Source organism: Protopterus annectens, chromosome 2.part0 (assembly GCF_019279795.1).
Source record: "Protopterus annectens isolate FY-2018-M chromosome 2.part0, PAN1.0, whole genome shotgun sequence".
Taxonomy (NCBI): domain Eukaryota; kingdom Metazoa; phylum Chordata; order Ceratodontiformes; family Protopteridae; genus Protopterus; species Protopterus annectens.
Window position 1 is genome coordinate 1,543,325,940 of NC_056728.1, and position 9,734 is coordinate 1,543,335,673.

The window sequence follows — 9,734 nt, forward strand, 5'->3', positions numbered from 1 at the left end:
AGTCCCTTGATCCTCTTAGTGAGGTACTTTTGGGGTCTTTCTAGTTGCTGCAGGTGTCGGGTAAGGTACATCCCAAATGGGGCATTGTACTCAATTATGGGCCTGATGAGGGATGAGTAAAGGGGCACATTGACCTCCCTTGATCTAGATGTGAATCCTTTCATGATAAGGTGGGCTATATAGAAGGTCTTTCTAACCACTTTGGCAATGTGGTTGTCAAAGGAGAGTTTACTATCAACTTGGGTCCCCAGGTCCCTAATTACTTCTTCTATACTTAATGGATTACCTCCTATGTGGTAATTTGTGGGCATTTTGTTTTTGCCAAAGGGTATAACTATACACTTTTTGGTGTTTAGTTTAAGGCCATGGCTCTGGCACCAGTTATCCGTCTTTATGAGACCCTTTTGGAGAATGCTTGTGTCAGCTGGAGAGTCAATTATGGCGCCCAGTTTGCAGTCATCTGCGAACTTGGTCAGCCACAGTCCTCCCATGTTAGCCTGTACCTCAGAAAAATATATTCCGAATAAGGGAGGTCCCAGGACTGAGCCCTGTGGGACGCCACTTGTAACTGGTTTAGAGTCTGACATGGCTCCAGCAATTCTGACCATGTGGGTTCTGTACTTGAGCTAGTTTGCAACCCATCTTATGACATAGGGGTTTATATTTAGGCTGGAGAGTTTGTCTACGATGCCGGAGTGGGGTATTGTGTCAAAGGCTTTTGCGAGGTCTAGGTAGGCTGTGTGGACCACCTTACCCTCATCAATGGTCTTGGTGACTGTTTCAAAAAAATCTACCAGGTTCAGGAGGCAGTCCCAATGTCTTTGTTTATGAGCTCCATAATGATCCTCTCCATAGCTTTGCAGACCAGGCTAGTCAGGCTTATGAGGCGGTAGTTTTCAGGGTCCGTAGAGACACCTCCTTTGTGGAGTGGGACCACTGTTGCTGTATGCCATTCTTTGGGTACATATCCTGTAGTAAGGCTAAGATTGAATAGCAGCTTTATGTGAGGGTATAGCTCTTCTTGGAGTTCATGTAGCACGCAGCCCGGGACACCGTCCGGTCCCATTGATGCTGTGTTTTTTGCTTTGGAGAGGGCGGCTCTCACCTAGACATCTGAGATGTCAGGGAGGCAACACTCTGCTGGGATAGATATTTGTCCTTTTGGGGGGGAGGGGAGGTTTGCACTGAACCTGTCTGCCAGGATGTTGGCAATGTCTGAGGGTTCAGTGTATTTTTTGTTATTATGGACTAACTCTGAGCATATCTGGGAGTTGCCACCCAGGTTTCTAACATAACTAAAGAAAGCCTTATGATTATCTTTTGTTGCTTGTGCAATTTTTCTCTCGAAAGTGGCCTTGGATGATTTTATGAGTGATCATAGTTTTTTGCTAGTACTGATCAGAGATGCCTTCCCTTTTAGGGATTTTGCTCTATCATGTAGTAGCTTCCTCCTTCTGTTGTATAGCTTATTTATGGCTGGGGTCCACCAGACAGGACGCCTGCCTTTGGGGGAATGGGTCTTGGTTTTATTTGGGATTGCATGATCCATGCATTCCTGAAGGTGTCCATAGAATGCGTTTATAAAGGATTCAGCAGATAGGGCCGTGGTTTCTACTGGCCTGGGGGTCTTGAAGGATTCCACTTTGGTTTTAAGAAGTGTGAAGTTAGTTTATGAGAAGTTCTTCGCTGTGGTTTTTTGCGCTGGGGGTGGGGGCGGGATGTGGATTTCTAGTGAGATTAATTTATGGTCCGATCTTACCAATGAGGGGTATACTTCTGGTATGGAACATTGTGTCCTCATGTTGGTGATGATCAGATCTAGTATGTTTTCCCCTCTTGTGGGAATGGTGACCAATTGTTCCATAGCATTTGAGTTTATGAATTCTAGGAACCTCTGGGCTAGGGTGTTGGGACTTGAGTAATGCTCCCAGTCTATGTTTGGATAGTTGAAGTCCCCCAATATGATGGTGTTTGGAGAGACCTTCATATTCTCCAGTGTCTTCAGGAAGGCCGAGTGGGGTTCCAGAGTTTGAGAGGGTGGTCTGTAGCATGCTACAAACTGAAAGGCAGTTTTGCACACTGTTAGTTGCACATGGATGGTCTCCAATGCTTCGTGCAATGCCACTAACCTGGAGGTGTGGGTGTCCTTGATGAATATGGATACTCCCCCTCCTTTTGTGGTTCGGTATGAGTTTTGGGGCCGAAAAGCATGATATGTGGTATAACCTGGTAGTGCTGGGGTGCTCTTGGGAGCCTTGAACCAGGTTTCTGTCACTGCACAGACATCTATGTTCTCCATACTGAGGAGGGCTTCGAGAGCATGCATCTTGAGGTTTAGACTTCTGGTGTTGAGCAGCATTACCCTTAGTTTCTTTCTACTTGTGTTGTCTAAGGAGGTGCGTATGTCTTTTGAGCCTTGCCTAAAAAGGCACTATGGGAGTGGCAAGAGCCTTTGCCAATATCCGAAAGCCCAGGGGTGACAGGTGCAAGCCGTCCCTTGCAAAGCAATGTGGCTTGTCGAGCATGTCATCCCAGGTAGACAGATACTGGATCCCCTTTAAATGACACCAATACTTAAGCCAATTGTTGAAATTGATCATTTTGTCTTTATACTGAGGCATCATTCTTTGTGAGGGCAAGATGCTGCTCAAGGTCAGGGTCATACCGGCCTGGGCTACATGATCAGAGAGCTCTTGTGTAGTGTAGTAACTACGGATTAAGGCAGTGTGATATGTTAATGAGGGAACTTATACTGAATCACAAAATTCTTCTAAGTGTCACACTGCACCTAACCATGTAGGTGCTGTAACACCATTGTGTAGGCAGGAGGAGCAGCTAACATGAAAAAGGGGGTATGTCATGCTTGCTGTAAGCACATTGGAGCTCTGTTGCCTGGGTTTATGCTTAGCTAAGCACAGCTAAGTGAGGGTGTGTGTCTGAGGCTGTATAGTCTTATTCCATGAAGTAGAGTGTTCTTGCCCAGGGGAGGGCCATTTCTTGCTGTTTACACTAGCTAACTGGGTCTGTGCAGGGGCTTCAACAGGAAGGATATGGGAAAAAAAAGGAAATAGCAGAACAAGGGAAATGCAGTATAAATCAGCAATATGGGATTTTGCAACTTACAATGGGCCATTGAAAGCACTCAGTAATACAGCTGGCAGGTGGCTGCATAGCTGAAATGGGAGGAGATGTAAAAAAATAAATAAATAAAGGGCAACAGCACAATAAAGGAGAAATGAAGTAGAAATCACTAATATGGCATTCTTGCAACTCACAATGGGCCATGCAAAACACCCAATAAAGCAGCTGGCAGATGGCTGTATAGCTGAAAATGGGAGGAGATGTAAGTAAAAAATAATTAAAAAAAGGGCAACAGCAGAATAAAGGCAATCATGCACAAATTACCACTAATGCCTCTAACACACACAGTGGCCAAATCAAAGCCATGAGTAATATAGGTGGCAGCTAGAACATATCATAGTCAGCCAATCATACAGGCAGCATCTGCAGCACACCAGTATGAAATATGAAACACCTTACAGTCTGTTTTTTCTCACAAACTCTGCACCATTGGTGTATACATGCTGGGGAATTTTAACTGGAAAATGTTAGGGGCTGCCATTGTTTTGATCCATCAGTATGTGCTAGAGGCTGATGGTAGAGAGGAGGATAATGCTGACAACTGGCCCAAACTGAGGAGGAGGAGAAGAGTGTTCAAACCCAGGGTATCCTACCAGGGACTACATGATCTGGAGATAGTAGAGCACTACAGGGTGGACAGAGACATACTTCAACAAATCCCTGTGCCGGCCTCAGCTCAGAGCTAGAACCAACAGAGAGGAACCCATCCCATTGGATACCAAGGTATGTGTAGCCTTAAGAATTCTAGCTACAGGTACTTTCCAAATACCTACAGGGACATGATAGGGGTCTCACAGGCATCTGCATCCAGGGTCCTCCACCAGTTCCTGGATGCCATGCTACCACATGCCAGTGAGCACATTTACTTCCCCAACACCCATGAGGAGAGGACCAGCAATATGTGTCTCTTCCACTGTGTAGTAGAATACCTGGAGGAACTGGGTGCCATAGACTGCACGCACATCCACATCAATGCACCACCCATTGAACAGGGTAGGGTCTACATAAAGTGCAAGAGATTCCCCTCCAACTGCCAGGTCATGTGCAATGCCCAGGGAGTTATCATGAATGTGTGTGCTGGCAGCCCTGGAAGCTATCACGACTCCCACATCTGGCATTCATCACCGCTGTACCAGGCATTTGTCAGTGGGGGTGTCCCATATGGCCATCTGGTGGGGGATGCTGGCCATACAGTGGAGCCATGGATGATGACACCCATCAGAAGTGCAACACACCCACACAAGAACACCATAATGAGGCACATGCACAAACCAGAATCATTATAGAGCATGTGTTTGATGTGCTCAAGTCATGGTTCTGCTGCCTTGACATATCAGGTGGAACCTTACAGTAGTCTCCAGCCACATGTGCACACATGTTCATAGTATGTGCCATGCTATGCAGTATGATCCTGTAGAAACAGCTGCAGCAGGAACAGCACGGGGAAGGGCCACACAGCCACTACCATTGCCAAGGTCTCCACAGACACAGAGGGACTTACAGGAGAAGGCCCCTGAGCCTGCTCCCATAGGCAGATGGAGGTGTGCCCAGTATGCTCATGCCTTGGCAAAGAGGCATCACATAGCACACATACTGACACTGTAGGGACTCAGGGACTGACACGTCTCTGACTTGCACACACAGTAAAATGGATGACACACACATCATATTACCTGTAACTTACCATGTATAGGCAGTGTACTGTATGCATCCAACATAGGTAGCCCTCAAGCACCGTCCTCACAACTGCTGCAAGCACAAGGTAAGTAAGTCTTCTTAACAATAAATTAATGGAATAGTATGTTCTGCTAGCATATCTATGGTAATGCCGCCTGCATGCAAGGGAATGGGGTGACCTACTGGGATAGCAGCACACAATTGACAGCTATGTGTGACACCATGAAATGTCTGGCCAAAACTGGCCTGCACACACTATGCAGTAGTACCCAAGGTGGCAAATCCCACTGCAGTATATGTGTGGGGACAACTACGTGGGGGGGTCATAGGTCACAGGCATGGATGTCAGGGTTGGGGTCCCATAACAACCCCTCAGACCCACACAGCAAGTCAGCTGTAGAAAACCACAGAGACATGTCTGGTAAAGGCACACAAATGGTGGCAATGTTGAATTAACCCCCTACAGACTCACACAGTGATAGCACAGCAGGACCCACAGTTGCAGTAAGGCTATGTAGGGTAAGAAGTCTGAAACTCAAATGTATGCCAGTACAATATGACCTGGGCTCTTTACTGATATGCCTCCAGTCCCCAAGACAGGGCACAATAGTATTGTAAATGGAACAAAAATGTAAAGCAAATATCAGCACAGTCTGTGCAAATGTGTACAGTTGAGTGTGTCACCCATATACCCACACAAATGCAATAACATATATGTTTGCATGGAAATAGTAGCATAGCACACATTGACAGGGCTGTACCAATGCACATGAAAACATGTTGCCTGTCCACAATATGCAGGGGTCAATGAGCTATGTGTATGTTTGGTTAATACTGTCTGGCTCTAGCTAGCACGTTCTCCTGCAGTTCTCTTGTACTGCCCTAGGTACAGTGCTGCCTTTGACAGGGCCATGTGCAGATAACTGCAGTGCCAACTGTTACTCCTGTCAGTGAGACCCACTGCTCTGCCACTGACATACCTGGAAGTCACAATGCTATGTGGAATATACTACACATATTAGTGACATCTTGAAGGATGTGTAGCAGAGGTGACAAGGCTTTTGTGAATATAACTATGTTGTGGTACTGTTGTGGTATGTTGTGGTACTGTTGCCAGTGGTCATTCTCAATAATCCTTTTTCTTATGCTTGCCTTTACAAATAATTGACATGCCTGCACAGTTGAATGCACTCAGTACCCACACCCATAACTCCCAACCTCTGACACCAACATATCTGGACAAGGGCAGAAATAAAAATGGAACAAAGGCAAAATGATAGGCATGTGCTGTAAATATCACCCTTACATACTGAGAAAGTTGGTAGGGTGAGGGATCTGCAGTAGTGGGAATTGTCTGAAGGTTATGTATTCTGAAACAGTAATGTCTGTATTATTTTGAACATCACACATCAATTATATGTAACTAACTTGCCATAAAAACACAAGTTTATGTAGAAAGGATGAAACCTCTAGCCAAACACCTGGACAACCTGCCAAAAAAATGTACAGGTCAGAGGTATGCACACACAAGGATATGACATCTCAAGTTAGAAAGATACCAAACAAGCAAGAGATCCCCGGCCAGTATATAACCAGGTTGCTGGACTGCTTACACAGCCGTGTGTCATTACTACACTGGCTGTAGTCGCACCTCACAAACGGCCTCGTTGGGCAAGAATTTACATAGCTGCCCTCATAATATTGGTTTATGCATTCAACTAGTATTCCTTTGGTAAAGCACTGTGGTGACCTGAGGATGTCTGTCACTAGGTAATGACACAATATATTGCAGTTTCAGACTACAGATATGTCAGAAAATGCCTGCTAAACAAAACAAGTACCCTGAGGAAAGTCCTGTGTACTCCTGAGAGGTATGGCTGTAGCACACAAAACCCTGGACTGGAGTGCACCTATCTCTGGAATGGAGTCCCACCAAAACTTTAGAAGGTCACACTGAGCATGCTCCTACACTTAGAGAATCACAGGACATGTTGGAACCCACATCAGAATATATGACTGTATTGTGTATATATGCCGTATCGCGGTGGTGGTTCTGTGGTAGCATTGTCACCTCACAGTAAGAAGCTGTCTGGTTCGATTCTCAGCTAGAACGTCTTCTGCATGTAGACATGCATGAATGGGCATACCTTCATTGAAGGTTGTGCATCAGGGCAGGTAACTCGGCACGTAAAAATCAACTACCAATCATTAGCAGACCGGAGTTCCGCTGTGGCGACCCCTAACTGGGAAAAGCCGAAAGACACAACAACATTGTGTATATATGCCCATGCATACAGACAACTATGTACACCTCAACTGTCTCCACACACACACAGACAGGACTGCCCTCAGCTAGCTTATGTGGCCCATATGTGATATATCTGCATCTGTTGAGAGAGATACACACACGTATATATGGGCAACAGATAACATATGTCAAGCATACACACACATAGATGTGGGGAACTGAGAGACAGATAGTGATACAGAGAGAGAGAGAGAGAGAGAGGGGCACACACAGGGGGAAACAGACAGAGTGAGTCACACACACGGACACCCAGAATGGCATACAGTGATGTCCTGCTGTGGACAGTGGCATACCAGTTGTAAACAGTCACACATGCTAGCATAAAAGGTGAGCCCCATTGTGTAGCAGTACTGAGGTTGAGTTTATAATATCACATCACCTGCCTGCCTGTGTGTGTATCCATAGGTTCAAGTATTAGGAGCCTCTTTCCACTCACTACACTTCACATTGCCCTACTTCAGAAGATCTGCTGCTTTCATTCACCTTAGAAGTACCATTGGACTCCGATCAGTCCTATAAGTTCTGTAGCTCAGATCTGGCAAATGTGTGTGTGTGGGTGTCTAAGTGTGTGTGAAAGGGTGTATGTTTGTAGGAAGAAGTATTTTGATAAGTTTCCCACCCACTGGCCTACTTTATCAGTCCTGCTGATGTTATTCCCCTTATTAGTATCTTTGGCCAGTTGTCAGTCCAGTAAACTCTGTAGCATGTGTGATAACTGCGTAACACTATAGTACAAATAAGTAGATAGGGAGGGGGTCTACTCTCAGATCTAACAAATGTGTGTGTGGTTGTATAAGTGTGTGTATGTTTGTAGGAAGAAGTATTTTGATAACTTACCCATCCATTGGCCTACTTTATCAGTCATATAGGTTCATAGGTGTGTATTAGGTTAATGGACCTGTAACTGTTACAAGCCTAGCCCATAGAATTGCCTTGCCATTGTGCCACCTGACATTAGTTCCCAGTGCCCCATCAAGCAGAGCCACTGGAGTGATCCCTGGGGTGAACTTTCTATTACCCATCCACTCATCAAGATCTCTCTGGAACAGGGTCATCTTGGTGCTTTGTTGACATGTATGGAAAGTCTATTCCAGGGCATGTGCAGTCTCTGGGTTAGGAACCTGTCCCTTCAGCATGTTGTGTTGATTGTGGTAATGAGGTTGATGTCCCTGCAGTGTGTGGTGCAGAGAGATTGGGATGTCTTTAGATGTAGCATTTGTAAAAGATCTGGGTCAGACATGGTTTTACAAGTCAAGCAGAGATCGCCTCTAAGAGAATAGCTGGAGTCTTTTGAGTTGTTCTGTGTCGGACATGTGTTTAATGCCTAGGATCCTCATTGTATGGTCCTTCTGTGGCCTCATCAGCTGTTACAGGTGTCTAATGAGGTACATGCCAAATGGGCCATTATACTTGATGATTCATCTAATGAGGGAAGAGTAGACAGAGATGATGACCTCTTTCTTCCTGTATGCAAAACCCTTGGTAATGAGATGTGCCACATAGAAGGATTTCCTGACCACAGTGGCAATGTGGTGGTTAAAGGAGAGGTTGCTATCAACCTGTGTCCCCAGATCTCTTATAAAGCCTAAAGTGTTCACTGGGCTCCCATCAATGTGGTACTTAGTGGAAACTGAGATTTTATCAAAGGGGTTAATGATGCATTTTGTGGTGTTAAGCTTCAGGCCATAGTTTCCACACTAGTCAGTGGTCTCAGTGAGGCCTTTCTTTCTGTAGGCTGTCTGCATCACTTGTGGAGTTAATGATAGCTCCCAGCTTGCAGTTGTCTGTGAACGTGGTCAGCCAGAGTTCAGTTGTTTTGGCCTGGACTCCTGAGAAGTAGACGCTGAACAGGAGAGTACCCAGGACTGATACCTGTGGGACTCCACTTGTGACTGGCTGGAAATCTGACTTGGAGCTCACTACTTTCACACTGTGTGTTCTATTTGTGAGCCAATTTGCAACCCCCTAGTGATATAGGGGTTGATGCCTAGTTTGGTGGGTTTATCCATAATTCCTGACTGAAGAATGGTATCAAGAGCCTTGGCCAGATTGATGTAGGCTGTATGCAGTGCCTTACTGTCATAAGCAGCCTTGGTGACTGACTCAAAGAAGTCAACCAAGATGAGCAGGCATGATCTCTCTTTCACAAAGCCAAACCATGTGAGGTCCAGAGTTAGGAGATTACCTATATGTTTGTCGATCAGGTCCCTGATGATGCCATCCATAGCGGTACATATCAGACTCATCAGGCTCTTGGACGGATAATTCCCAGGGTCTGCAGTTGCAACACCTTTATGGAGAAGAATGACTGTAGCAGTGTGCCATTTGGGAGGGAAAAAGCCTGAGGTGAGGCTGTGACTAAAATGGGCACACAGTTGTGGTGCCAGGTATTTTTGTAGTTCATGTAGAACACAGCCAGTGATAATTTGGGGCCCCATGGAAGCCGTATTCTTGCCCATGGACAATGCAGGTGTAACCTGTTTGGCACTAATTTTGAGTGCTGGCATTCATTTGGGATTCTGATTGTTCCCATTGGGGGGGGGGGTAGACCTGGCACTGAATGTGTTTGCAAGAATGTTGGCAATATCTGTTGGCTCAGTATAGGAGG